The sequence below is a fragment of the Hypanus sabinus genome, chromosome 2, assembly GCF_030144855.1.
Source record: "Hypanus sabinus isolate sHypSab1 chromosome 2, sHypSab1.hap1, whole genome shotgun sequence".
NCBI classification, from domain to species: domain Eukaryota; kingdom Metazoa; phylum Chordata; class Chondrichthyes; order Myliobatiformes; family Dasyatidae; genus Hypanus; species Hypanus sabinus.
In genome coordinates this window covers 794,115-822,032 of record NC_082707.1, presented here as the reverse complement: position 1 = coordinate 822,032, position 27,918 = coordinate 794,115, and the positions used below count along the sequence as shown (strand labels likewise).

General features: G+C 44.4%; 1 protein-coding gene across 2 annotated transcripts in view; it reads right to left on the bottom strand.

Annotated features, from left to right (window-relative positions):
- Positions 1-26,226, bottom strand: part of mynn (myoneurin) — a 129,022-nt gene extending 102,796 nt beyond the window's left edge. Inside the window, exon 1 of one of the 2 annotated variants that reach the window (XM_059991080.1) lies at positions 26,174-26,226. The gene's annotated coding sequence lies outside the window, so the exon portion shown is untranslated. Of the gene's footprint in view, positions 1-20,217; positions 20,279-26,173 lie in introns of those variants that run through there. The other variant, XM_059991089.1, reaches the window with a different exon arrangement.
- Positions 26,227-27,918: the final 1,692 nt, after the last annotated feature.

Genomic DNA, 27,918 nt, shown 5'->3' with positions numbered 1-27,918 from the left:
CATTAAATTGCATCTGCCATGAATTTGCCTACTCACCTAACCTATCCAAGTCACCCTGCATCCTCTTAGCATCCTCCTCACAGCTAACACTGCCACCCAGCTTCATGTCATCTGCAAACTTGGAGATGCTGCATTTAATTCCCTCGTCTAAATCATTAATATATATTGTAAACAACTGGGGTCCCAGCACTGAGCCTTGCGGTACCCCACTAGTCACTGCCTGCCATTCTGAAAAGGTCCTGTTTACTCCTACTCTTTGCTTCCTGTCAGCCAACCAATTCTCTATCCACATCAATACCATACCCCCAATACCGCGTGCTTTAAGTTTGCACACTAATCTCTTGTGTGGGACCTTGTCAAAAGCCTTTTGAAAATCCAAATATACCACATCCACTGGCTCTCCCCTATCCACTCTACTAGTTACATCTTCAAAAAATTCTATAAGATTCATCAGACATGATTGTCCTTTCACAAATCCATGCTGACCTTGTCCGATGATTTCATCTTTTTCCAAATGTGCTGTTATCACATCTTTGATAACCGACTCTAGCATTTTCCCCACCACCGATGTCAGGCTAACTGGTCAATAATTCCCAGGTTTTTCTCTCCCTCCTTTTTTAAAAAGTGGGATTACATTAGCCACCCTCCAATCCTCAGGAATTAATCCAGAATCGAAGGAGTTTGGAAAAATGATCACTAATGCATCCACTATTTCTTGGGCTACTTCCTTAAGCACTCTGGGATGCAGACCATCTGGCCCTGGGGATTTATCTGCCTTTAATCCCTTCAATTTAACTAACACCACTTCCCTACTAACATGTATTTCCCACAGTTCCTCCATCTCACTAGACCCTCGGTCCCCTACTATTTCCAGAAGATTATTTATGTCCTCCTTAGTGAAGACAGAACCAAAGTAGTTATTCAATTGGTCTGCTATGTCCTTGTTCCCTATGATCAATTCACCTGTTTCTGACTTTAAGGACCTACATTTGTCTTGACCAATCATTTTCTTTTCACATATCTATAAAAGCTTTTAGTCAGTTTTTATGTTCCCAGCCAGCTTTCTCTCATAATCTTTTTTCCTTTTCCTAATTAAGCCCTTTGTCCTCCTCTGCTGGTCTCTGAATTTCTCCCAGCCCTCAGGTGTGCTGCTTTTTTTTTTGCTAATTTATATGTTTCTTTTTTGGACTTGATACTATCCCTAATTTCCCTTGTCAGCCACGGGTGCACTACCTTCCCTGGTTTATTCTTTTGCCAAACTGAGATGAACAATTGTTGTAGTTCATCCACGCGATCTTTAAATGCTTGCCATTGCATATCCACCATCAACCCTTTAAGTATCATTTGCCAATTCACGTCTCATACCTTCAAAGTTACCCTTCTTTAAGTTCAGAACCTTTGTTTCTGAATTAACTATGTCACTCTCCATCTTAATGAAAAATTCCACCATATTATGGTCACTCATACCCAAGGGGCCTCGCATGACAAGATTGCTAACTAACCCTTCTTCATTGCTCAATATCCAATCTAGAATAGCCCGCTCTCTCTCGACATGTTGGTTCAGAAAACCATCCCGCATACATTCCAAGAAATCCTCTTCCTCAGCACCCTTACCAATTTGGTTCACCCAATCTATACACAGATTGAAGTCACCCATTATAACTACTGTTCCTTTATTGCACGCATTTCTAATTTCCTGTTTAATGCCATCCCCAACCTCACTACTACTGTTAGGTGGCCTGTACACAACTCCCACCAGCATTTTCTGACCCTTAGTGTTATGCAGCTCTACCCATATCGATTCCACATCCTCCAGGCTAATGTCCTTCCTTTCTATTGCGTTAATCTCCTCTCTAACCAGCAATGCTACCCCACCTCCTTTTCTTTCCTGTCTATCCCTCCTGAACATTGAATATCCCTGGATGTTGAGCTCCCATTCTTGATCACCCTGGAGCCATGTCTCTGTGATCCCAACTATATCATATTCATTAATAACTATCTGCAACCATCAAAGGACCCCACACACCCCTCACACAAACTCTTCTCCCTCCTGCCATCTGGCAAAAGGTACCGAAGCATTCGGGCTCTCACGACCAGACTGTGCAACAGTTTCTTTCCCCAAGCCATCAGACTCCTCAATATCAGAGTATAGACTGACATCTACATCATTACTATTATATTGTAATTTGTCCTCTACTGTGCCTATTGTAGTTTGTATAGTTATTGTACTGTTTTGTGCACTTTATGTAGTCCTGTGCAGGTCTGTAGTCTAGTGCAGTTTTTATGTTGTTTTACGTAGTCTAGTGTAGCCTTGTGCTGTCTCACATAGTCTAGTGAAGTTTTGTGTTTCATGTAGCACCAGCGTCCTGGAGGAACGTTGTTTTGTTTTTACTGTGTACTGTACCAGCAGTTTATGGTAGAAATGACAATAAACTTGACTTAACTTGAGCATTCTGAGTAAACAACACCCTCAATTGCCAAAACGACTGCAAACATTTTGTCAAGCTCAGTGATCAGCCAAGCTTCCAAATAGTTAAGCATACTTCAAAGCCTTCAACACAATTGACACTTAATATAAAAACTATCATTATTTTTGTGATATACTTGTATACAAGCAGTATACAGGATAAGGTGATTGATCTTGTGGCGCATTTAGAGATCGGCAAATATGGCGTTGTGGGCATCACTGGTCATGACTGAAAGATCATTATTGGGAGTTTAATATCCGAGGATACAAACTGTATTGAAAGGACAGGCAGATAGGCAGAAGATGTGGTGTGGTTCTGTTGGTAAAAAAATGAAAGCAAATCTTTGGAAAGAGGTGACATTAAATCAGAAGATGTAGAATTCTTGTGGATGGAGTTAAAAACTGCAAGGGTAAATAAACCCTGATGGGAGTTACAGGCTTCTGAACAGTAGACAGGATGTGGGCTACAAATTACAACAGAAAATAGAAAATGCATGTCAGAAGGGCAACATCATGATAATCATGAGGAATTTTAATATGCAGACATAATGGGAATATCAGGTTGGTGCTGGATCCCCAAAGAGGAGATCTGTAAAAAGCCTAGGAGATGGCTTTCTCGAGCAGCGTATGGTTGAGCCTACTAGGGGAAAGGCAATTCTGGATAGGGTGTAGGGTAATCAACTGGATTTGATAAGGGAACAAAGGAGAAGGAATAGAATATAGCAAAAATTAGTAGGAAGTTAGAGGATTGGGAAACTTTTAAAAACCAACAGAAGGCAACTAAAAAAGCTATGAGGAGGCAAAACATGAAATGTGAAGGTATTATGCGAATAATACCAAAAAGGAATACCAAATGTTTTTTCAGATGTATGAGTAAAAGAAGGTGAGAGTGGATATCAGACCATTGACAAATGACGCAGGACAGGAGGTAACAGGGTGACAAAAAAATGGTGGACGAACTTTATAAATATTTTGTGTCAGTACAGCACAGAAACAGGTGGCCCATCTAATTCATGCCTAAAACAATTTAAACTGTCTTCTCCCAACAACCCACACTGGGACCATAGCTCTTCATATTCCTACAATCCATCTACATATCCAAACTTCTCTGAAATTGAGCTCGCATGCACCACTTGTGCTAGCAGCTTATTCCACACTCACGACCCATGGAGTGAAGAAGTTTCCCCTTGTTTCCCCTTAAAATTTGAGGACAGGGTGGAAGTTGGAGGCAAAATGGGTGAAGTTGATGAGTTCAGCATGGGTGCAGGAAGCAGCACCATTGCAGTTGTCGACCTAGTGCAGGGGTCGGCAACGTTTACCACTGAAAGAGCCAATATGGACCCATTTCCCACAGAAAAGAAAACACTGGGAGCCACAAAACCCGTTTGACATTTAAAATGAAATAACACTGCATACAACGTTTTTTTTTGCCTTTATGCTATGTATAAACAAACTATAATGTGTTGCATTTATGAAATTGATGAACTCCTGCAGAGAAAACGAAATTATATTTCTGCATGCAACAAAAACATTTTGAACTCCGAAAAAAAGACGTTGGGTTGAAGGTTTCTCCATAGGTAGCCTACCTTGAATTGAAGAATTAAAAGAAAGCGCGCACTGGCGGGTGTCAGGCATTGGCAGTGGTGATGTATATTAATAGCGATAAAAAACACGTTGTAGCAGTGTAGCGCTACACACAGCGCTAAAATAAAGACACTGCAGTCAAAGGTAACTTTATTCGAACTAAACAGCCTTGATTTAAAGCCTCCCTCAACCCGTCCCTGTGGGCGCGGATGCTCCAAAAGACACGTACTCACAAACCCCCGTAGGCTATCTCCCTTAGCGGGAACGGTGGCTAATTGTGAGCTGGTTCGGATGTGCCAGGAAATGGGGTCTCCACAACGTTTTTAGATTGTACAAGATCACCATAATCTTCAAATTTCGAATTACATTTCAAAAACTAACAAACTGCGGGGAGCCACAGCACAGAGATCAAAGAGACGCATGCGGCTCCGGAGCTGCGGGTTGCCGACCCTTGATCTAGTGTAAGAAAAATGTGAGATGGTCACCAGTGTAGGCTTGGAACATAAACTGTTTCATGTAGCCGACAAACAGGCAGGCATAGCTGGGACCCATGTGATTGCCCATGACTACCCCTTTTGTTTGAAGGAAGTGGAAGGAGCCAAAGGAGAAACCACTTTGAGTGAGGACAAGTTCCGCTAGGCAGACGACAATGGTGGTGGAGAGGAACTCGTTAGGCCTGGTGTCCAGAAAAATATGGAGAGCTTTGAGGCCTTCCTGGTGGAGGATGGAGGTGTATAGGAACTGGACATCCATAGCAAAAACTTCCACCACCTCCAACGGGATCCCATCACTAAGCACATCTTTCCTTCCCCCCTCTTTCTGCTTTCTGCAGGTATCGCTCTCAACATGACTCCCTTGTCCATTCATTCTCCTTACTGATCTCCCTCCTAGCACTTATCCTTGCAAGCAGAACAAATGCTATATCTGCCCTTATTCCTCCTCCCTCACTACCATTCAGGGCATGTTAGAGTCATTTACTGTGTTCAGTGCTCCCGGTGTGGCTTCCTGTATATCAGTGAGAGCTGGCGTAGATTGGGACACCACTTAGCCGAGCATCTACGCTCTATCTGCCAGAACAAACAGGATTTCCCAGTGGCCAGCCACTTCAATTCCACCTCTCATTCCCATTCCACACTCAGGTTGGAGGAATAACATCTTATATTCTGCAAACACGAGGAAATCTGCAGATGCTGGAAATTCAAACAACAACCCACACAAAATGCTGGTGGAACACAGCAGGCCAGGCAGCATCTATAGGGAGAAGCACTGTCGATGTTTTGGGCCGAGACCCTTCGTCAGGACTAACCGAAAGGAAAGATAGTAAGAGATTTGAAAGTAGTGGGGGGAGGGGGAAATGCGAAATGATAGGAGAAGACCGGAGGGGGTGGAATGAAGCTAAGAGCTGGAAAGGTGATTGGCGAAAGTGATACAGAGCTGGAGAAGGGAAAGGATCATGGGACGATTGGCCTCAGGAGAAAGAGAGGGAGGGAGAGCACCAGAGGGAGATGGAGAATGCTCCCAGTGTGGCCTTTTATATATTGGTGAGACCCGACGCAGACTGGGAGACCGTTTCATGGAACACCTACGCTCGGTCCGTCAGTAAAAGCAGGATGTCCCAGTGGCCACACATTTTAATTCCACGTCCCATTCCCATTCTGATATGTCTATCCATGGCCTCATCTATTGTCAAAATGAATCCAAACTCAGGTTGGAGGAACAACACCTTATATACCGGCTGGGTAGCCTCCAACCTGATGGCATGATCATTGACTTCCGTTAATGCCCCTCCTCCCTTTCTTACCCCATCCCTGACCTATTTAGCTGTTTGGCTGTTCTCCATCTCCCTCTGGTGATCCCCCCCACTCCTTTCTTTCTCCTGATCCCATGATCCTTTCCCTTCTCCAGCTCTGTATCACTTTCACCAATCACCTTTCCAGCTCTTAGCTTCATCCCACCCCCTCCGGTCTTCTCTTATCATTTCGCATTTCCCCCCCCCCCCACTACTTTCAAATCTCTTACTATCTTTCCTTTTGGTTAGTCCTGACGAAGGGTCTCGGCCTGAAACGTCGACAGCGCTTCTCCCTATAGATGCTGCCTCGCCTGCTGTGTTCTGCCAGCATTTTGTGTGTGTTGTTACCTTATATTCTGTTTGGGTAGCCTCCAACCAGATGGCATAAATATTGATTTCTCAAACTTCCGGTAATGCTCCCGCCCCCTTTTCCTCATCACCTATCTTCTTGCCTGTCCATCACCTCCCTCTGGTGCTCCTCCCCACTATTTTCTTTCTTCCATGGTCTTCTGTCTCTTTCCCCAATCAACTTTCCAGCTCTTTACTTCATCCCACTCTCTCCAGGTTTCACCTATCACCTGGTGTTTCTCTGACAAGAAGTCCAGGGTCTAGCCACACAAGGCAGGGTCAAGGCCGAGGTCTCTGAGCTTCCTGTCAAGCCTGGATGGAACTCTGGTGTTGAACGCTGAACTGTAGTCCAAGAACAGCATTCTCACATAAGCATCCTTTATCTTCAGATGCATAAGGACAGTATGTATCCTACAGTTACCATCATAAAGGAGGTACAGAAGCCTGAAGGCACATACTCAGTGACTCAGAAACAGCTTCTTTCCCCGTCATCCGATTTCTGAATGGAAATTGAAACCACGAACACTGCTTTAGTCCTGACGAAGGGTTTTGGCCCGAAACGTCGACAGTGTTTTTACCTATAGATGCTGCCTGGCCTGCTGCGTTCCACTAACATTTTGTGTTTGTACACTGCTTTCTTTATGTTTTTACACTAATTAAACAGTTTGATATATATATTTTTTACTGTAATTTTTATTTTTCCCTATATTATCATATATAGTATTGTACTGCGAGGTGCCTAGGTGCGATTCAAGTAGCAGTAGTACTCTCAATAGATATGATTAAATACCCTCGTTTCAGCCTGTAACAGCTAAAAAGCACAACTGCTTCCAAGGTCAGTACAGTCAATAAAGATGTCTTAACAACAACACACACAAAATGCTGGTGGAACACAGCAGGCCAGGCAGCATCTATAAGGAGAAGCACTGTCGACATTTCGGGCCGAGACCCTTCGTCAGGATTAACCGAAAGGAGAGATAGTAAGAGATTTGAAAGTAGTGGGGGGAGGGGGAAATGCGAAATGATAGGAGAAGACCGGAGGAGGTGGGATGAAGCTAAGAGCTGGAAAGGTGATTGGTGAAAGTGATACAGAGCTGGAGAAGGGAAAGGATCATGGGACGGGAGGCCTCAGGAGAAAGGGTGGGGGGGGAGCACCAGAGGGAGACGGAGAACAGGCAAACAACTAAATATATCAGGGATGGGGTAAGAAGGGGAGGAGGGGCATTAATGGAAGTTAGAGAAGTCAATGTTCATGCCATCAGGTTGGAGGCTACCCAGCCAGTATATAAGGCATTGTTCCTCCAACCTGAGTTTGGATTCATTTTGACAATAGACGAGGCCATGGATAGACATATCAGAATGGGAATGGGACGTGGAATTAAAATGTGTGGCCACTGGGAGATCCTGCTTTTTCTGGTGGACCGAGCCTAGGTGTTCAGCGAAACGGTCTCCCAGTCTGCGTCGGGTCTCACCAATATATAAAAGGCCACACCGGGAGCACCGGACGCAGTATACCACACCAGCCGACTCACAGGTGAAGTGTCACCTCACCTAGAAGGACTGATGTCTTAATGCGTTTAAGCGAATTATTGCTGCTTAAAACCAACTGAAACAACAGTTTGTGGTCGGAAGGGTCCATGGAGAAAGCGTGGCAAAGATCAGGATTGCAAATATGTTTAAGGGAACAACCTAAAAAAGGGAGAGAGAAACCGGGGAATTATAGACCGGTTAGTCTGACATCGGTGGTGGGGAAAATGCTAGAGTTGGTTATCAAAGATGAGACAACAGCACATTTGGAAAGAGGTGAAATCATTGGACAAAGTCAGCATGGATTTGTGAAAGGAAAATCATGTCTGACAAATCTTATAGAATTCTTTGAAGATGTAACTAGTAGAGTGGATAGGGAAGAGCCAGTGGATGTGGTATATTTAGATTTTCAAAAGGCTTTTGACAAGGTCCCACACAGGAGATTAGTGTGCAAACTTAAAACACACGGTATTGGGGGTATGGTATTGATATGGATAGTGAATTGGTTGGCAGACAGGAAGCAGAGAGTGGGAGTAAACGGGCCCTTTTCAGAATGGCAGGCAGTGACTAGTGGGTTACCGCAAGGCTCAGTGCTGGGACCCCAGTTGTTTACAATTTATATTAATGATTTAGAAGAGGGAATTAAATGCAGCATCTCCAAGTTTGCGGATGACACGAAGCTGGGCGGCGGTGTTAGCTGTGAGGAGGATGCTAAGAGGATGCAGGGTGACTTGGATAGGTTAGGTGAGTGGGCAAATTCATGGCAGATGCAATTTAATGTGGATAAATGGGAGGTTATCCACTTTGGTTGCAAGAACAGGAAAACAGATTATTATCTGAACGGTGGCCGATTAGGAAAAAGGGAGATGCAACGAGACCTGGGTGTCATTGTACACCAGTCATTGAAGGTGGGCATGCAGGTACGGTAGGCAGTGAAAAAAGGCAAATGGTATGTTGGCATTCATAGCAAAAGGATTTGAGTACAGGAGCAGGGAGGTTCTAATGCAGTTGTACAAGGCTTTGGTGAGACTGCACCTAGAATATTGTGTGCAGTTTTGGTCCCCCAATCTGAGAAAAGACATTCTTGCCATAGAGGGAGTACAAAGAAGGTTCACCAGATTGATTCCTGGGATGGCAGGACTTTCATATGAAGAAAGACTGGATCGACTAGGCTTATACTCACTGGAATTTAGAAGATTGAGGGGGGATCTTATTGAAATGTATAAAATTCTAAAGGGATTGGACAGGCTAGATGCAGGAAGATTGTTTCTGATGTTGGGGAAGTCCAGAACAAGGGGTCACAGTTTAAGGATAAAGGGGAAGCCTTTTAGGACCGAGATGAGGAAAAACTTCTTCACACAGAGTGGTGAATCTGTGGAATTCTCTGCCACAGGAAACAGTTGAGGCCAGTTCACTGGCTATATTTAAGAGGAAGTTAGATATGGCCCTTGTGGCTAAAGGGATCGGGGATATGGAGAGAAAGCAGGTACAGGGTTCTGAGTTGGATGATCAGCCATGATCATACTGAATGGCAGCGCAGGCTCGAAGGGCCGAATGGCCTACTCCTGAACCTATTTTCTATGTTTCTATGTGAATGTGCAGTCCCTAGTGAATAAAATCGATGATCTCAGAGCCAGGGTGCTGTATCATAGAACCATAGAACATTACAGCACAGAAACAGGCCTTTTGGCCAGAGGGACATTAGGAGCGCGTGTGTCCTTTGTTTCATGGAATCCTGGTTAATCCCTTCTGTATCGGATGCAGTGATTCAAATCGACGGGTTTACTATACACCATCAAGATAGATCTATAGATTCTCTCAGAAGCAGAGGTGGAGGAGTATGCCTCATGATCAACTCTTCTTGGTGCACAAATATATCAGTGTCATCCCAGTTCTGTTCACCAGATCTGGAATATCCAGCAGTAAAGTGTTGTCCTTTTTACTTACCACAGAAATTCTCTGGGGTCATTCTTGTAGCAGTTTACATTCTACCTCAGGCCAATGTCAAGCAGGCTTTAGATGATCTGAGTAATGGGATCAACATGCACAAAACAGTGCACCTTAATACCTTCACCATTGTTTTGGGAAATTTTAACAAGGCCAGTCTGAAAAAAATCACTAAGCAATTACCATCAACAGATCACTTGCAATACCAGAGGAAACACCACACTGGACCATTGTTACACCACCATCAAGAATACCTACTGTGCTATTCCACGCCCTCAGTTTGGGAAGTCTGATCACCTGGCTGTACTTCTACTCCCTGAGTATAGGCAGAGACTGAAGACTGCAGCACCAGCAGTAAGGATCAAGAAAGTTTGAACAAGGGAAGCACAGGAGTGCCTGCAGGACTGCTTTGAATTGGTGGACAGGACCGTATTCAAGGATTCATCTTTAAACCTGGATAAGTATGCTGCAATTGTTACTGACTCTATTAAAATGTGTGTGCCTACAAAGAACTACTGTACATTCCCAAACCCAAAGCTTTGAATGAACCAGGAGGTACATCATCTGCTGAAAGCTAGATCTGCGGCATTCCAGTCCAGCAATCCAGGCCTGTACCAGAAAGCCAGGTATGATTTGCTGAGGGCTACTTCCAGGGCGAAGGGACAATTTCGAACAAAGTTGGAGGCGATATCAGATGCACGGCAATTCTGGTAGGGACTGCAAGACATCACTTCCTACAAAGCCAAACCCAATAGTATGAATGGCAGCGATGCTTCACTACCAGACGAACTCAATGCTTTGTATGCCTGCTTTGAAAGGGAGAACACACCTACAGCTGAGAAGATCCCTGCTGCACCTGATGACCTTGTGATCTCTGTCTCAGAGGCTGATGTTAGACTGCCTTTAAAGAGACTAAACCCTCACAAGGCAGAAGGTCCCGATGGAGTACCTGGTATGGCTCTGAAAACCTATGCCAGCCAACTAGCGGGAGTATTCAAGGACATTTTCAAGCTCTCACTGCTACGGACAGAAGCTCCCATTTGCTTTAAAAAGGCAACAATTATACCAGTGCCAAAGAAGAATAACGTGGGCTGCCTTAACAACTATCGCCCGGTAGCAGTCACATCAACAGTGATGAAATGCTTTGAGAGGTTGGTTATGACTAGTCTGAACTCCTGCCTCAGCAGGGACCAGGACCCATTGCAATTTGCCTATTGTCACAATAGGTCAACGGCAGATGCAATCTCTATGGCTCTTCACATGGCTTTAGCCCACCTAGACAACATAAACAACTATGTCAGGGTGCTGCTCATCAACTATAGCTCAGCATTTAATACCATCATTGCCACAATCCTAAATGAGAAGTTGCAGAACCAGGGCCTCTGTAATTGGATCTTCGACTTCCCAACCGGAAGACCACAGTCTGTGTGGATTGATGATAACATTTCCTTTTCGCTGATGATCAACACTGGCGCACCTCAGGGGTTGTGCTTAGCCCACTGCTCTACTCTCTATACATATGATTGTGTGGCTAGGCATAGCTCAAATACCATCTACAAATTTGCTGATGATACAACCATTGTTGGTAGAATCTTAGGTGGAGACGAGAGGGTGTACAGGAGTGAGATGCCAACTAGTGGAATGCTGCCGCAGGAACAACCTGGCACTCAATGTCGGTAAGACGAAAGAGCTGATTGTGGACTTCAGGAAGGGTAAGAAGAAGGAACATGTACCAATCCTCATAGAGGGATCAGAAGTAGAGAGAGTGAGCAGCCTCAAGTTCCCGGGTGTTAAGATATCTGAGGATCTAACCTGGTCCCAACATATTGATGTAGTCATAAAGAAGGCAAGACAGCGGCTATACTTTATTCGGAGTTTGAAGCAATTTGGCATGTCAACAAATACACTCAAAATCTTCTATAGTTGCACCGTGGAGAGCATTCTGAAAGGCTGCATTACTGTCTGGTATGGAGGGGCTACAGCACAGGACCGAAGGAAGCTGCAGAAGGTTGTAAATCTAGTCAGCTCCATCTTGGGTACTAGCCTACAAAGTACCCAGGACATCTTTAGGAAGCATTGTCTCAGAAAGGCAGCCATTATTAAAGACCTCCGGCACCCAGGGCATGCCCTTTTCTCACTATTACCATCAAGTAGGAGATACAGAAGCCTGAAAGCACACACTCAGTGATTCAGGAACAGCTTCTTCCCCTCTGCCATCCAATTCCTAAACGGACTTTGAAGCTTTGGACACTACCTCACTTATTTTAATATACAGTGTTTCTGTCTTTGCACATTTTAATAATCTATTCAATATACGTAATTGATTTACTTGTTTATTTATTATGTTTTTTTTATTTTTTTCTCTCTCTCTGCTAGATTATGTATTGCATTGAACTGCATCTGCTAAGTTAACAAATTTCACGTCACATGTCAGTGATAATAAACCTGATTCTGATTCTGCTGTCCAAAGTTAACAAGTTTCATAACACGTGCTGGTGATATTAAAAAGTGCTTTGACCAGAGGCCAATCCGGAGATTGGAAGTTTTGAGAGGAGGGGACCAATCAGTTCCACTACCCGATAAATAGGCAGCAGCGAGTTGTGGCAGTGAAAAAGAGCTTTGATTAGCAACTAATCAGTGTTTGTGGTTGATTAGTAAGAGCAGATTAAAGGAAGGCAGCAGCAAGTGCAGCGACCGTCACCGTGGTGGCTGTCGTCGGAGTGGACCTAGTCAGAGCGGCAATCTTAAACTCTTTGAAGATTCATCGAAGAGAAGCTTCATACAAGAGGGCAAAGCAAAGGAAAGAAAAGTTCAAGTTTTTTTTCCTTCTCTTCTTTATATTTGCTCAGCTAGGACAGTACAGATGCCAGATAGATAGTGAAATGCTCTTCTTGCAGTATGTGGGAAAGCAAGGAGGTCTTTAGTGCCCCGATGACTACAACTGTGAGAAGTGTATCCAACTACAGTTTCTAACAAACCATGTTAAGGAATTGGAACTGGATAAATGAACACTGGATCATCCAGGAGGCTGAGAGGGTGATAGATAGGACATATAAACAGTTACACCCAAGGTACAGTACACAGGAAACTGAGTGACAGGAAGGGGAAAGGGTTTAATAAGCCAATTCAGAGTACCCCTGTGGACATCCCCCTCAATAACAGGAACATTACTGGTGGGGGGGGGGGGGGGAATCACCTAACAGAGGAAAGTCACAGTGGCCAGGTCTCTGGCACTGAGTTTGCCTCTGTGACTCAAAAGGGAAAGGGGAAGAAGAGGTACGCTGTGATGCTTGGGGATTCGTTAGTTAGGGAAACAGACAGGAGGTTCTGTGTGGGAGAACAAGACTCTTGGACCGTATGTTGCCTCCCGGGTGCCAGGGTCCAGGATATCTCAGATCGAGTCTTCAGCATTCTGAAGTGGGAGGGTGAACACCAGAGATTGTGGTCCAGGCTGGTACCAATGACATGGGTAGGACAAGTGATGAGGTTCTGCAAAGGGAGTTCAGGGAATTAGGTGCTAAATTATAGACAGGGTTGTGATCTCAGGATTGCTACCCATGCCACTTGTCAGGAAGGCCAGACCTGTGATCATACAGTTTAATATGTGGCTAAAGAGTTGGTGTAGAAGGGAGGGCATAAGATTGGGCTCTCCTCCAGGGAAGGTGGCACCTGTACCGAAGGGACTGTCTGCACCTGAACTGGAGGGGGACTAATATCCTAGCAGGAAGGCTTGCTAATGCTGCACAGTGGGGTTTAAACTAGAGTTGCAGGGGGATGGGAACCAGAGTGCCAGAACAGTTAGTGGAGAGGTCGTGGAGGTAGACTGTTGATAAGATCTCAGACAAAGTTAGGAATCAAAAGGTTGAGCATGATGTGAACTAGTGTCCTGAGCTGCCTGAGGTTGGTGCTGGATTACGGGGGGGTGGGGGGGGTGGAATTCTGGTTTGGGTGTTGGTCAATTAACCCAAATTGTTTAAAAAGCTTAAGGTAAAAGAACACTGAGGGGCATGTGATCATAATAAGTTAACACATTTCATGACATCTGCCTGTGATAATAAACCTGATTCTGATTCTGGTTCTATTTCTGATAATATGATCGAATTCACCCTGAAATTTGAGAAGGAGAACCTAAAGTCAGATGTATCAGTATTAAAATAGAATAAAGGGAATTACAACGGCACGAGAGGGAACCGGCTAGAATTGACTGGAAAAAGAACACAGGCAGGGATGACTGCAGAGCAGCAATGGCTGGAATTTCTGGAAGCAATTTGGAAGACACAGTATATATACATCCCAAAGAGGAAGAATTATTCTAAATGAAAGATGGCTAACAAGAGAAGTCAAATCCAACATCAAAGCCAAAGAAAGGTCATATAATACAGCAAAAATTAGTGGGAAGTTAGAGGATGAGGAAGCTTTTAAAAACCAACAGAAGACAACTAAAAGGTCTTTAAGAAGGTAAAGGTGGAACATGTACTGAATTTAGGTGGAGGGGCAGGTAGTTTTGAGGAAGTAGAGAGTCTACAAAAAGACTCAGACAGATTAGGAGAATGGACAAAGAAATGGCAGATGGAATGCAGTGTTGGCAAGTATATGGTCATGCATTTTGGTGGAAGAAAGGGCTGATTATTTTCTAAGTGGAGAGAAAATACAAACAACTGAGGTACAAGGGACTTAGTCCTTGGGCAGGATAATCTGAAGGTTAATTTCCAGGTTGAGTCTGTGGTGAGGAAGGCAAATGTGATGTTAGCATTCATTTCAGGAGGTTGAGAATGTTGAGAATTTATAAAGCACTGATGAGGCTTTACTTAAGAGTATTGTGACCAGCTTGGGCCCCTTATCTTAGAAAGGATGTGCTGAAATTGGAAAGGGTTTAAAGGAGGTTCACAAAAATGATTTGAGGATTGAATGGCTTGTAATATGAAGAGTGTTTGATGGCTCTGGGTCTGTATTCACTAGAATTCAGAAGAATGAAGGGTGACCTCGTTGAAACCTATCGAATGGTGAAAGGCCTTGATAGAGTGTATGTGGAAATTATGTTTCCTATGGTGGGAGAGTCCAAGACCAAAGGACAAGGCTTCTGAATAGAGGGTCATTCTTTCAGAATGGAGATTAGTAGGAATTTCTTTAGCCAGAGTGGTGAACCTGTGCAATTCACTGCACGGGCAGTTGCGGAGGCAGAGTCTTTATGTATATTTAAGGCAGAGGTTGATAGATTCTTGATTGGTCAGGACATGAAGGGATATGGAGAGAAGGCAGGAGATTGGGACTGAGTGGGAAAATGGATCAGCCATGATGAAATGGCAGAGCTAGATAGGCTAGAAAACCTAATTCTGCTCCTATATCTTATGTTTCTAGGGACTTGCATTAAACCAGATTCTGTTTTCAAGCAGCATCCTGCTGAATCTCTTCTGCTCTCTCTACAAAATCCTCACACCTTTTCAGGAATGCAATAAGACTGATTTGATGACGTCAACTGGAATGCCTTCCATGATGATGTCTCTGAGTTCACAAATGGAGTCACAAGTTTCATCCAGAAGTGCATCAAGGATGTTGTCCCCAGAAATCAGTCAGGGTCTTCCCGAATCAGAAGCTGTGGTGTGCCACAGGGATCAGTGCTGGGTCCATTGTTATTTGTCATCTATATCAATGATCTGGATGATAATGTAGTAAACTGGATCAACAAATTTGCTGATGATACAAAGTTTGTAAGTGTAGTGGACAGTGAGGAAGGTTTTCAAAGCTTGCAGAGGGATTTGGACCAGCTGGAAAAATGGACTGAAAAATGGCAGATGGTGTTTAATACAGACAAGTGTGAGGTATTGCACTTTGGAAGAACAAACCAAGGGAGAACATACAAGGTAAATGGTAGGGCACTGAGGAGTGCAGTAGAACAGAGGGATCTGGGAATACAGATAGAAAATTCCCTAAAAGTGGTGTCACAGGTAGATAGGGTCATAAAGAAAACTTTTGGTACATTGGCCTTTATAAATCAAAGTATTGAGTATAAGAGTTGGAATGTTACAGTGAGGTTGCATAAGACATTGGTGAGACTGAATTTGGAGTATTGTGCAAACACGAGGAAATCTGCAGATGCTGGAAATTCAAGCAACACACACAAAATGCTGGTGGAACACAGCAGGCCAGGCAGCATCTATAGGGAGAAGCAATGTCAATGTTTCGGGCTGAGACCTTTCGTCAGGACTAACTGAAAGGAAAGATAGCAAGAGATTTGAAAGTAGGAGGGGGAGGGGAAAATGCGTAATGACAGAAGACCTGAGGGGGTGGAGTGAAGCTGAGAGCCAGAAAGGTGATTGGCAAAAGGGATACAGAGCTAGAGAAGGGAAAGGATCATGGTTCGGGAGGCCTAGGAAGAAAGGGGGAGCACCAGAGGGAGATGGAGAACGGGCAGAATGATGGGCAGAGAGAGAAAGAAACAAAAAGGGGAGGGGGGGAAACGGAAAAAAAACTAAATATATCAGGGATGGGGTAAGAAGGGGAGGAGCGGCATTAACGTAAGTTAGAGAAGTCTATGTTCATGCCATCAGGTTGGAGGCTACCCAGCCAGTATATAAGGTGTTGTTCCTCCAACTTGAGTGTGGGTTCATCTTGACAGTAGAGGAGGCCATGGATAGACATATCAGAATGGAAATGGGACATGGAATTAAAATGTGTGGCCACTGGGAGATCCTGCTTTCTCTGGCGGATGGTTTTGGAGTATTGTGTGCAGTTTTGGTCACCTAATTACAGGAAGGATATTAATAAGGCTGAGAGAGTGCAGAGAAGGTTTACAAGGATGTTGCCAGGACTTGAGAAACTGAGTTACAGAGAAAGGTTGAATAGGTTAGGACTTTATTCCCTGGAGCATAGAAGAATGAGGGGAGATTTGATAGAGGTAAATAAAATCATGATGGGTACAGATAGAGTGAATGCAAGCAGGCTTTTTCCACTGAGGCTAGGGGAGAGAAAAACCAGAGGACATGGGTTAAGGGTGAAGGGGGAAAAGTTTAAAGGGAACATTGGGGGGGGCTTCTTCACACAGAGAGTGGTGGGCGTGTGGAATGAGCTGGCAGTTAAAGTGGTAAATGCGGGCTCACTTTTAACATTTAAGAAAAACTTAGACAGGTACATGGCTGAGAGGTGTATGGAGGGATATGGTCCGGGTGCAGGTCAGTGGGACTAGGCAGAAAAATGGTTTGGCACAGCCAAGGAGGGCCAAAAGGCCTGTTTCTATGCTGTAATGTTCTATGATTCTAACTGTTCCGTGCAAGCAGCACTGATCGCGTGAGACAGAGCATACATTGCCAGTAACCAACATGATCTGTGCAAAGTCATCAAGACGGAGAAACATCAATACAGGGACAAGAATCAGACTCAACTTTCCACTAACAACAGGCGCAACTTTATGGCAAGGTCTGCACACCATCGCAGACTTCAAAGCTAAACACAGTGGAGTTTCCAACATCGATGTCTCTCTCCCAGACGAGCTAAATCTTTTTTACGCTCGATTCAATGTCACCAATACTGAGCCCCTGAAGAGACCTGCAGATGATGTGAACACCAGCTTGGTCATCTCTGAGGATGAAGTACGCAGGTGTTTCCAACAGATGGATAGACATTAGGGTGCGGAACCAGACAGCCTGGCCAACAGGCTCTGGGACAGCTTCTTCCACCAGGCCATCAGACTGATTAACATGCTGATTTGAGTGTATTTCTAAGTTACATTGTCTGTTCTATTTATTATAAATTATTATGATTGCGATTTTAGACAGAGATATAACGTAAAGGTTTTTACTCAGCCCTTCTTCCGAGGTACTGGCAGTGTCTGATGAGATCTGAAGGATTATTCAATATAGACTGTTCCTTTAAAAAGAGAGAGAGTGTGTAGGGAGAGGGAGAAACGAACAGTCCGTGGGTTGCCTTGGAAACAGCAAGGCGGAGCTATATGATGGACAGCTGGTGTTCAGCAGTTGTGGAATATATACAAGTTCAACTGGCTTTGTAATCAGACACACACCAGACACACGAAAGACACTGACACTGGATGAGCTTTGTGTGCCCACAACAAGGGTGGGTTTTGCTCTCAGTGTGGAAAAAGGGTGACCGGAGGGAAGCTATCGGTGTGTTTAACCCTTGCCTGGGTTGATAGCTTTACTGCGTGAAAACGGCACTCTCCTTTGTGTGGTCATAGTTCGTGACTTTATTCGGAGAACAACATGGGAAGAATCGATGGCATCGGCACCTGGAAGACAAACCACTCTCTCTCTTCAGTTCTACTCAACTCAATATCACAAACTGAACTGACTTCATTCCTATACCACTGTAAAACTGTATCAATTCACCACCTAAGCTTGAAGAAGTTTGGGAACTTTATTTAGTCATCTATATATATGCATATACTCAGCTAACCTGGTTGATTTATATGGTTTTATATTCACTATATTTCATAGATACTAATAAAATAGAGTTTGTAACAAAAGACTCAGACTCCAGGTGGGTTCCATTTCTGCTGGTCCTTTTAACCCTTTACGGGGTATGTAGCATGGTGTAAGAGATGAGTCTCCCATGGATTGCACAAGGAGGGGATCCTAGTGTAGGAAAGGCAGCACATAGCGGGTAAAAGCCATCTTTCCAATGTTCAGAAGGATCAGTCTATTGTATCTGATGTGACTGTCAGCTACTTGAACAGAAAATGCTAAGAAAATTGTAGCAATTAGTAGTATAGTGTAGATTTGGAACTGCTAATGCAGAACAAATTAGAACATACTACTACAGTACTATAAAACTGAGTATTAATTCCTAATATTTATCGACAGAGGAATTCATCTGCTCACATTCTTTTGTCTGTAAATGAACAGAATTAGCAAACACCTAGTGCAGATAATGGACTGCTTTCATACAATGTTACCAATGATTGCATCCTCCAGGTCTTCATTTTCATTGTAACATTCAGATGGTTTTTGACGTCTTCAAATTCTTCATAGTTTCTAACTTGATGAAATAGTGAAATTGTTTCACTTTCACTCTTGGTATTTTCTGGCATCTCCAAGCTTGAATGCTTAAAATTACAGAGAGCAAAACAGTTCCAAATTATCTTAAACACAAAGTACACTGCAGATGCTGGGGTCAAAGCAACATGTACAAGTTGGAGGAACTCAGCAGGTCAGACAGCATCCGTGGAAACGAGCAGTCAACATTTCGGGCCGAGTCCTGATGAAGGGTCTTGGCCCAAAACGTTGACTGCTTGTTTTCACGGATGCTGTCTGACCTATTGAGTTCCTCCAGCTTGTTTTATGTGTTTCTCCAAATTATCTTACTGCTAAATTCTCGCCAGTTGTCAGAGACAAAAATCACTGCTTTTTTGAACACAGACGTAACCGATACTATTTAAAAACTGAAGCATGGTGTTGTGTTTAACAAACTCACACAACTGACACTAGCTAGAAGTCTCCTATCCCAATTAAGCAGCATAATGTCCCAAAGAAACAAAGGAAATCCTGGCTATTTTCTCAATTAATTTCAGCTGCTCTAATTAACTTACGGCCCAATTATCCTGAGTCCACTGTACTCCAAATGTGGTCTAAGCTAAGTTTTACAGAGCTGCCTCAAGACTTCCCAACTCTTATACTGAACACCCTCACTGTAAACTGCCTTTACCAGGTCATCTACTTGTGTAGCCAATTTAAGACATCAATGCACTTGCACCCCAAAATCACTCTATGTTTGTGCTCCTTACATTTGACCTCCCAAAGTGCAACACCTTCCACCTGTTCAGATTGAAGTCCAACTACTGTTTCTCTGCTCTGAATTCCAACTGATCTGTACCCTGCAGAATCCCGATAATGTTTCTCATCGCAACTCTGCCAGTTTTTGTATTGTCTGCAAGCTCACTAATAACCCCACTCCTCTGGATTTCCAGATTCTGCAGAAACCTGTGTGGATGAGTGTGTGCCTATGAAAACTTGCTGTACATTCCCAAACCAAAAGCTGTGGATAAACCAGGAGGTCTGTTGTTTGTTGAGGGCTAGATCTGTGGCATTTAAGTCTGGTGACCTAGGTCTGTATAAGAAAACCAGTTACGACTTACGGAGGGATATTTCAAGAGCCAAGAAATAACTCAGGTAGAGCTAACATTAGATACATGTCAACTCTGGCAAGGTTTGCAGGACATTACTTCCTACAAAGCAAAACCCAACATCATGAATGGCAGTAATGCTTCACTTCTTGACGAGCACGATGCTATTTATGCTAGCTTTGAAAGGGAGAATAAAACCAAAGCAGTGAAGATCCCTGCGGCATCTGATGACCCTGAGATCTCTGTCTCAGAGGCCGATGTCAGGCTGTCTTTCAAGGTAAAGCTCTGAAAACTCACTGCTACAGTCAGGAGTTACCACCTGCTTCAAAAGGGCAACAATTATACCAGTGCCCGAGAAGCGCAGTGTGAGCTGCCTCAATGACTGTTGTCCAGCATCGCTTACATCTACGGAGATGAAATGATTTGAGAAGTTGGTCATGGCTAGAATCGACACCTGACTCAGGAAAGACCTGGACTCACCTGCAATTTGCCTATCAACACAATAGGACTACAGCAGGTGCGATCTCAAACTTTCCACACAGCCTTGGATCACCTGGACAATGCAAATACCCCCTGTCATTAGGCTGTTTATTGACTATAGCTCAGCATTTAACACTATCATTCCTACAGTCCTGTTCAAAAAGCTACAAAACCTAGGCCTCTGTACCTCCCTCTGACCACAATCTGTTTCTCCACATTGCTGGTAATTGTATGAGGGCATTCTTGCTGTCGGCCATTCTGCTCTATGATGAGTCAACCTATAGGTGAAGAAGTGGTGACCCCCTTCTGTTAGACTGCTTGAGGTAACATTTTTATTCTTTCTTACTTCTCTTCTAATATTTGTATATCAATAGTGTGACGGGGTCCTGAACTGACCCTATGAACTGTGCTCTTAAAAAGAGAGAGAGAAAGAAAGAGGGAGGTGTCCAACACAGAGACCTTGTTATTAAGAGAGAGAGAGAGAGAGAGGCGAAGAATGCTCAGAAGATTGACGTTATGGTTTCTCGGGAGTTTGTTTACATTTCAAGAAGGACACTGCTTGCTTGTAAGTTCTTACAAAGACAGAAGGGCGGAGCAGTTTGATGTAAGGTTGGTGTTCTGCATGCTGAGATAAATCATAGGTCCGCTGATAGACCTGCAGACACATGGCTTTGGACACTGAACGAGCTTTGTTGTGCCCACAGAAAAGGTGGGTTTTGGAGGATCGATCAGTGGCTCTCGTAGTGTGAAAAGGGTGTGACCGGTGGGGAGTTATTTGTGTGTCCAACCCTTGCCTGGGTTAATAATTCCACCACAGAAGAACGGTCTCCTTAGTTATGGTCAGTCGGTGACTTCCAAAGGATTTCGGAGGCCAACGGGATGATCGAATGCATCAACTTACCTGAAGACTCAAAACTCTCTCTCTCTCTCCATCACTACTCGACTCAATACCACGAACTGAGCTTTACTCATCAATCGTAAGACTGCATCCATTTTCCCCTAGGCTTGAAGAAGCTTGGTTTTCTATTTCCACACTTATATATATCTATAATCATTGCTAACCTGTTTGATATATCTGCATTTATATTACTGTATTGCGTAGTTAGTAATAAACACTATTAGTTAGTAGCAATACCAGACTCCAAAGTGTTTTCCATTTCTGCTGGTTCTTTAACCTGTCACGGGGTATGAAACAATAGGTTCAATTTAATGTCAGAGAAATGTGTACAATATACATCCTGAAATTTTTTTTCTTCGCAAACATCCATGAAAACAGAGGAGTGCCCCAAAGAATGAATGACAGTTAAATGTTAGAAACCCAAAGTCCCCCCCAGCTCCCCCTCCCAAAGGAATCCTAATATTTGTAATGCTACTGTGACACTAATTTCCTTTGGGATCAATATCCATCTATCTTAACACCAGTGCTCCACAGGAATGTGTGCTTAGCCCAGATATATCAGTATTACATTGGAGTAAAGGGAATTACACAGGCATGAGAGAGGAGTTGGCCAGAAGTGATTGGAAAAGAACACTGGCAGGTATGGCAAAGCAGCAATGGCTGGAATTTCTGGAGGCAATTCAGAAGGCACAGGATATATACATCCCAAAGAGAAAGTAATGTTTAAAAGCAAGATGACACAACCGTGATTAACAAGAGAAGTCAAAGCCAACATAAAAGCCAAAAAGAGGGCATAAAATACAGCAAAAAGTAGTGGGAAGTTAGACGATTGGGAAGCTTTTAAAAATAAAAAAGGCAACTAAATAAAGTTATTAAGAAGGCTGGGTTTTTTTAATGATGACGAGTTGCGAGCCTGGCACGGATGGTACGGGAGTCACTGGATTGACATCAACTTGGCACAGGAGCAGTCTGTCACTGGATCAGGAACCTCCATTCTCCAGCCCGGCGCTGATGTCACTGCGCCACCAGCTGACCGGAACGGTGGTGAGGGGTTAGGGTGAATCTTGCTAAGGAAAATTTAAGCCAAATACAAGGTTACACACTCAACACAGTGTCAACAGCAAGGACTTAAATGGCAGATGGTGTCGCAATCCAACTTAAAATGGTGAACGCCATCGTGATCCAACTTAAAATGGCCGACGGCGTTCTCCTTCCACAGTTCGTAAATATGAATTGTCCATAAGTTGGACGTTCATAACTCGGGGACTACCCATACTATATACTAAGACAAACGTTTGACTAACTGACGCTAAATAATACCGGATGTACCTGTTCCGACTTACATAGTAAAAAAACTGATTTTTTTTGATCCCGATCCATGATAACCTACACACATCCTCCCTATACTTTAAATAATCTCTAGATTATTTACAATACCTAATACAATGTAAATGTTATGTAAAATAGTTGTTATACTGCATTGTTTAGGGAATAATGACAAGAAAAAAGTCTGTACATGCTTGAACAACAAGTTTTGGAAAAGCACTTCCAGGTTTTCTCGATTCGCGGTTGGTTTAATTCACACATGCAGTACTTGCAGATAAGGAGGGCCGACTATCACTCCACTGATCAAGAAGGAAGAGAGGTAGAAAAAGGGAAACTATAAGCCAATTAGTCTGACCTCAGTGGGTGGGAAGATATTGGAGTCGATTATTAAAGATGAGGTCTCAGGGTACTTGAAGGCATATGATAAAATAGGCCATAATCAGCATGATTTCCTCAAGAGAAAATCCTGGAGAATTGGTTGACAGATAGGAGAATAGGCAAAGAAGTGGGAGATGGAAGGCAGTGTTGGAAAGTCTATGGTCACGCACATTGGTAGAAGAAATGAAAGGTTAGATTAATTTCTAAAAGGAGAGAAAATACAAACATTCTGAGGTGCAACGGGACTTGGGAGTCCTTTTGCAAGATTCCCTAAAGGTCAATTTGCAGGTTGAGTCTGTGGTGAGGAAGGCAAATGTAATGTTAGCATTCAATTCAAGAGGACTTGTATATAAAACAAAGAATGGAATCTTGAGATTTTATAAAGCACTGGTGAGGCCTCAGCTGGAGTACTGGGAGCAGTTTTGGGGTCCTTATCTTAGAAAAGATGTGCTGAAACTGGAGACGGTTTAGAGGAGGTTCAGGGATTGAATGGCTTGTAAAATGAAGAGCGTATGATGGCTCTGGGCCTGTATTCACTGGATTTCAGAAGAATGAGAGGTGTCTTCATTGAAACCTGGATGGTGAAAGGCCTCGATAGAGTGGATGTGTTGAGGATGTTTCCCCTGGTGGGAGAGTCTAAGACCAGCAAACACAGCTTCAAAATAAAGGGGTGTCCATTTAGAACGGAGATGAGGAAGAATTTCTTTAGCCAAAGAATGGTGAATCTGTGGAATCCTTTACCACAGGCAGCTGTGGAGGCCATGCCTTTATGTATATTTAAGGCAAAGGTTGATAGATTCTTGATTGGTCAGGGCATGAAGGGACACAGGGAGAAGGCAGGATATTGGGGCTGAGAGGAAAATTGGATCAGCCATGATGAAATAGACAATAGGTGCAGAAGTAGACCATTCGGCCCCTCGAGTCTGCACCGCCATTCTGAGATCATGGCTGATCATTCACTATCAATACCCAGTCCCTGCCTTGTCCCCCTATCCCTTGATTCCCCTATCCATCAGATATCTATCTAGCTCCTTCTTGAAAGCATCTAGAGAATAGGCCTCCACCGTCTTCCGAGGCAGTGCATTCCACACCTCCACAACTCTCTGGGAGAAGAAGCTCTTCCTCAACTCTGTTTTAAATAACTGACCTCTTATTCTCAATCCATGCCCTCTGGTACTGGACTCTCCCAACATCTGGAACATATTTCCTGCCTCAATCCTATCAAATCCTTTAATTATCTTAAACGTTTCAATCAGATCCCCTCTCAATCTCCTCAATTCCAGCGTGTACAAGCCCAATCTCTCCAACCTCTCTGCGTAAGACAGCCCTGCCATCCCAGGAATCAACCTAGTGAATCTACGCTGCACTTCCTCAATTGCCAGAATGTCCTTCCTTAAACCTGGAGACCAAAACTGTACACAATATTCCAGGTGTGGTCTCACCAGGGCCCTGTACAAATGCAAAAGGACATCCTTGCTCTTGTTCTCAATTCCCCTTGTAACAAAGGCCAACATTCCATTTGCCCTCTTCACTGCCTGTTGCACTTGCTCATTCACCTTCATTGACTGGTGAACTAGGACTCCTAGGTCTCTTTGCATTTCTCCCTTACCTAACTCTACACCGTTCAGACAATACTCTGCCCTCTTGTTTCTGCTTCCAAAGTGGATAACTTCACATTTATTCACATTGAATGACATCTGCCAAGTATCTGCCCACTCATGAAATGGTGGAGCAGTCTCAATAGGCCAAATGGCCTAATTCTGCTCCTATATCTTATGGTCTTCTTATAGAGGTGTCCTGCCCTACAAAAAAGACACACTTAAGTCAGGTAACTGACAAAGCCTGTTCTTTTCAGAAAGATCTCATGATGTGCACCATGCCTCGATCGAAACAACTTCAGAAGACCTTAGAAGAAGAACTGTAGCGATACATGAAGCTGGAAAAGACTACAAAAGCATTTCAAAGACTTTTGTATCAGTACACCAATACCACAAATTGTCTACAAAATGAGGCAATCCAGTACTGTTGCTACTCTCCCTAGGAGTGGGTGTCCTACTAAGATCACACCGAGCACAACATACAATGCTGAAGGAGGTGAAAAAGAACCTAAGCAAAAAAACCTGCAAAAATCACTAGAATTTGCAAGTCTCTGTCCATGTGCCCATGATTAGAAAAACACTGAACAAGGATGTCAAATACGCCAATCCACGCTCTCAGCTGGTCTGCCTTCCCCACAATACTCCTCTCATTGAAATAAACACACCTCAGAAGATTTTTACCATCACACACAACCCTTCTATTTCTGATTTGCATGAACTTTTAACATCATTTATCTTCACCTCTGCTCCACTATCTGCTCTGGCACTCAGGTTCCCATCCCCCTACAAATCTAGTTTAAACCCTCACCAACAGCACTAGCAAACCTCCCTGCAAAGGTATTGGTCCCCCTGCAGTTCAGGTGTAACCCGTCTCTCTTGTACAGGTCCCACCTGTCCCAGAAGTCCCAATGATCCAAGAGAAGGCAGGAGATTAGGGCTGAGAGGAAAATTGGATCAGCCATAATGAAATGGCAGAGCAGACTCAATGGGCCAAATGGCCTAATTCTGCTCCTATATCTTATGGTCTCATAAAGATGTGAAAAGTACAATTGTGTTATTAGTTTAGGCAGATAGTGTTTGCCTATAATTGTAACTTAGATGCAGATCAAACCACATCTTATTAATAATTAATGCAGAAAAACAGGTAATTGCAAAGTGTTTACAAACCTTTTCTTGCAACTGTACTTCACCCATTTCTAATAGTGATTTAACAGCTTCACAAGAGAAACTCAATGCTTCAGCTTGAACTTTATCTAGAGGTTTAAAACCACAGGTGAAGCTGACCCACAAGCAATACTGTACATCCGTAATCAAAGACAGATCTGATTAAAGCAACGTGACCACCTACGCTCATCCCGATCACAGCAGGGTAAGCACCTGAGTACATTAAGACGTTTTTAACATTTCCCGAGAATTTTATTCACATTCATCTTCTATGTTAGCCTTGTGTCTATTCACAAACTTATAAACTTTACCACTGACTCTTGTTTAAGAAATTTAACACATAACTTGAGTTCAATCGTGGGTGAAATGCTCCTTTTATAAAAACAAATAACTTGACTCTTGGCACCAGAAAATTTAAGCCCCCACCAGTGTCCCACTCTTCTACTTCATTAATAGTTTCCTGCATTTTGCGAACTATACAATTTATATTCCTGCCTCCATTCCGCACTGCACCGTCAGCAGATAAACCGATTTGAAAATGTCTGACCCAACATTTAAAAAGAAAATCACTTAATCCCTCTCCTTCTCTCACCTCTCCGAGTTTCAGGCCGCTATTCCCGGTGACGTCACGCAGGATGACCCCCGCTCCGGGCCGCGCCTGCGCAGAGCTCTGCTACCGGTGGGAGGGAGACAGAGGGAACCTGACAGGGAAGGAGGGAGCAAAGGGAGAGATACAGAGAGGAGAGGGATAGGAGAGAGATACAGGGAGGAGGGATAGGAGAGAGATACAGGGAGGGGGATAGGAGAGAGATACAGGGAGGAGGGGGAAGGAGAGAAATACAGGGAGGAGGGGGAAGGAGAGAGATACAGGGAGGAGGGGGAAGGAGAGAAATACAGGGAGGAGGGGGAAGGAGAGAGATACAGGGAGGAGGGGGAAGGAGAGAGATGGAGGAGGGGGATAGAAGAGAGATACAGGGAGGAGGGGGAAGGAGAGAGATACAGAGAGGAGAGGGATAGGAGAGAGATACAGGGAGGAGGGGGAAGGAGAGAAATACAGGGAGGAGGGGAAGGAGAGAAATACAGGGAGGAGGGGGAAGGAGTGAGATACAGGGAGGAGGGAAGGAGAGAGATACAGGGAGGAGGGGGAAGGAGAGAGATGGAGGAGGGGGAAGGAGAGATACGGAGGAGGGGAGAGAGATACAGGGAGGAGGGGAAAGGAGAGAGATACAGGGAGGAGGGAGAAGGAGTGAGATACAGGGAGGGAAGGAGAGAGATACAGGGAGGAGGGGGAAGGAGAGAAATACAGGGAGGAGGGGAAGGAGAGAGATACAGGGAGGAGGGGGAAGGAGTGAGATACAGGGAGGAGGGAAGGAGAGAGATACAGGGAGGAGGGGGAAGGAGAGAGATGGAGGAGGGGGAAGGAGAGATACGGAGGAGGGGAGAGAGATACAGGGAGGAGGGGAAAGGAGAGAGATACAGGGAGGAGGGAGAAGGAGTGAGATACAGGGAGGGAAGGAGAGAGATACAGGGAGGAGGGATAGGAGAGAGATACAGGGAGGGGGATAGGAGAGAGATACAGGGAGGGGGATAGGAGAGAGATACAGGGAGGAGGGGGAAGGAGAGAAATACAGGGAGGAGGGGGATAGGAGAGAGATACAGGGAGGAGGGGGAAGGAGAGAGATACAGGGAGGGGGATAGGAGAGAGATACTGGGAGGAGGGGGATAGGAGAGAGATACAGGGAGGAGAGGGTTAGGAGAGAGAGACAGGGAGGAGGGGGATAGGAGAGAGAGGGAGGAGGGGGATAGGAGAGAGATAGAGGGAGGAGAGGGATAGGAGAGAGATACAGGGAGGAGGGGGATAGGAGAGAGATGCAGGGAGGAGGGGGATAGGAGAGAGATGCAGGGAGGAGGGGAGAGAGATGCAGGGAGGAGGGGAGAGAGATACAGGGAGGAGGGGGATAGGAGAGAGATGCAGGGAGGAGGGGGATAGGAGAGAGATACAGGGAGGAGGGGGAAGGAGAGAGAGACAGAGGAGGGGGATAGGAGAAGAGGGAGAGTACGGGAGGGAGGGAGAGGGTATGAGAGGGAGGGAGGGATAGAGTATGGGAGGGGGGGTGAGGGATGTAGGGAGAGCGTGTGGGAGGGATGGAGGGTGTATGGGAGTGAGGGAGGAGTGTGTGGCTGAAGTTTGGAGGGAGAGGGAGAGCGTACGGGAGAGAGGGAAATGCAGGAGGGAGGGAAAGAGTGCAGGAGAGGGTAAATTGAGGGAGTGAGGGGGGAGTGTGTGGCTGAAGGTAGGAGGGAAAGTGCGGGAGATAGGGAGGGAGAGAGTGCGGA